Source organism: Condylura cristata, unplaced genomic scaffold, assembly GCF_000260355.1.
Source record: "Condylura cristata isolate star-nosed mole 26May11 unplaced genomic scaffold, ConCri1.0 scaffold00002, whole genome shotgun sequence".
NCBI classification, from domain to species: Eukaryota; Metazoa; Chordata; class Mammalia; order Eulipotyphla; family Talpidae; genus Condylura; species Condylura cristata.
In genome coordinates, this window is record NW_004567103.1 from 3586722 (window position 1) to 3589451 (window position 2730).

The window sequence follows — 2730 nt, forward strand, 5'->3', positions numbered from 1 at the left end:
GCGGCTAGAGATGGAGAAAATTCTTCCCCTTCGGTCGTGAGATTCTGTGGTGTTTCCACCTCAGTGTTGCCAAGAAGGTGGAGACCGCGAGACCAGAACATGGCTGACCTTGTCTTTGTAGAACCCCCTGGTGAGGTCTGGTCACCATCTGCCAGTCAAGCCCACCTCCCCACTCCCACCCTCCTCTCCCCCAACCCCCAGTGCTCTGTGGAGATCAGAGATGGTCTTCAGTGAAAAGCTCTGTTTAGCAGGAACAGATGTCCGTCCCTGTAATGGGTATGGGAACTAAATCTTCCCACTTAATGGCCCTTAACATTTGTCAACTTACTGTGTGTTGTCCTGCACTTTTATTTACTAAATAGGGCAACCCTATGTGTGCCCAGCATTGTGCTTTTTCATAGATTAGTTATGCATCTATACCATGGATATTTTCCCCGTTTTACAGATGAACAATGTTGTAGTCTACCTGGAGTAACACACATGTTGTTTTCTAATCTGCAGAGCTCTCCTATTGGAACAGTCCCAATAAAATCAATCTGCTACTTGTCAGGTTTTGTCTTTGATAAGCTCACTAATTTGAACCTGAGAGGTTAAGCAACAACGTAAAGGTCACACAGCAGGGGAGTTGTGGAAACGCCACTGAACCTAGGTCAAGAAGAGGAAACTCCAGGTTGAGTCTGCTGAGACCAACGTTGCTCCTGAAGCCTGTGTGGACTGGACATCGACGGTTCGCTCTGCTCCTGTATGGAATATTCCAGCAAGGCCAGCAACAACAACAATTTGCTGCTTGATTATTCTGCCCTGTGACTTATGCAAAAATAGAAAAATGAAAGCTAACATGTATTTGTAAATCACTTGTGCATACAAGTTGAACAAAGTTGGGATCAAGGTTGAGAGAACCTTTTAAATAGCTTTTAAAGTTTTGTTTTGTTCGGTTGCTATGATTTTGATACACACCAGGAAGTTTTTTTTTTTCCTTTCACATGTACTAATGGACTATTTTCCACTTATGGCTGCCATATTGGACATTCATGGACAATGTTGGTGACTGACTGTACTCTAAAATCTGTGCCACCATAGATATGGTGGTATTAAAAATCAAAAGGGGGGATTGTAACAGGGGGGTCCCTAGGAAAAGGGGAAGTTCCAAGTTCCCTGCCCCACCCAGAAGGAGGGTGGAGCTGAACAGAGAAAAAGGAGAGAAGGAATGAGAAGAGAGAAGAAGAGATGGAAGCTGGATGGAGAACAAGGAGGAGACCTGAGGAAGCTACATGGAGCAGCAAGCCTGTGAGGAAGAAGCCTGGCTTGATTCCTGACCTTGGACTGGTTAAGGCAGATGTGGGTGAGAGACCTGCAGGGAGGTGACTCTGGCAGTGTTTATGTTGATTTTGATGTTGCTCTTCTCCTCCCAGATGTGTCTGGCCATGTCTGACCCTTTTCCATGGGTCCTGGCCAGAAGGTGCTTTAGTCTTGTGGCAGCTTTCAGGCCTTGCTTTGGGCCAGTCCCTTTTGGGTTGACCTTTGCCCACGGAAGGGATGGGTCACTTCAGGTGTTTGATTTAGAAGTTATATTCTTTGTGTTCTGTATTGTATATTCACTGTATTAAAGTCCCTTTTCATTAAAGTTTTATATGTTTTGTCTTGTTGCAGCGGATGGCAGAACCCACTTAGAGCAGGCAGGTTTTTGGGGCTTCAGGGGTGTCCCTCTCCCCCTGTATTCTAACAGAATTGAGGTGCCCTATAACACTTGTGCCTGTCAATCCTGGCTCTTCCCTACAATAACCATACCTGCCTTGCTTTCCCTTCTAGTGCATTGCCTGACTGCCACGATTATGGCCATTGTGGTGGGTATTATTTTTTATCCGCCCAGCATCCCTCTTCCATCTGATAATATTTTAATGATCAAACTCCCTCCATCCATCTGGCCACAGTGATTGGTCCAGGATGAGTATGTGATCCAAGCTGAGCCAACAGGATTCTTCCCTAGCTTTTTCTGTTGGAGAGGGGTCAGCTCATTGTAAAATGAGAGCCTGGAGCAGCCCACTGCCCTGTCCCTCACCACATGGACAAGAGACAGAAAATGAAACTGTCACCCAGAGAGAGGCAAAGAGAATATGTTGGGGACATCAAATCCCTGGTCCCAGATCCTGATTCCTGAACTGCCCTCACTGCAGATTCTTCATCCCCTCTGTCAGTCACCAGCCCCCACCAAGTGCCCTGAATCTCCAATCAACCACCTCTTTTGTCTAAATAGGTACAAGTTGGGTTTCTTGTCAATTGCAACCAAAAGAGGCCTGACTATTGTCAACATACTTAGTATGTCTTATCAACTAAAAGTGGCTTCACCAATATGATTATTATTATTACTTAAATGATACGTTTATTTTCTTATAATAAGCCCAGAGGTGACATCTTACCAGCAGCTCAGTTGTCAAGAAGCTGGGTTGATTTCTGCACTATTACCCATTTATATGTGACCGTGGATAACACTGAAACAAGCGATATAACCTGGTACTGTTTATACATATTTAACACCGCGATTCCTTAGAGTTATAACTTGCTTTAAGATTTCCTTTTAGTTCTGGAACTCATTTGATGCCCAATGCCAGTCCTAGGGGAGTGCAAATACTTGCATCAGGAAAGCAAAGGTGCGCAGACCTGCAGCTCCCAAGTCCACTGCCCTGCTCCCTGTGTCAGAGCTGAGCCAGCTGCCCAAATGTGCCAATTCCT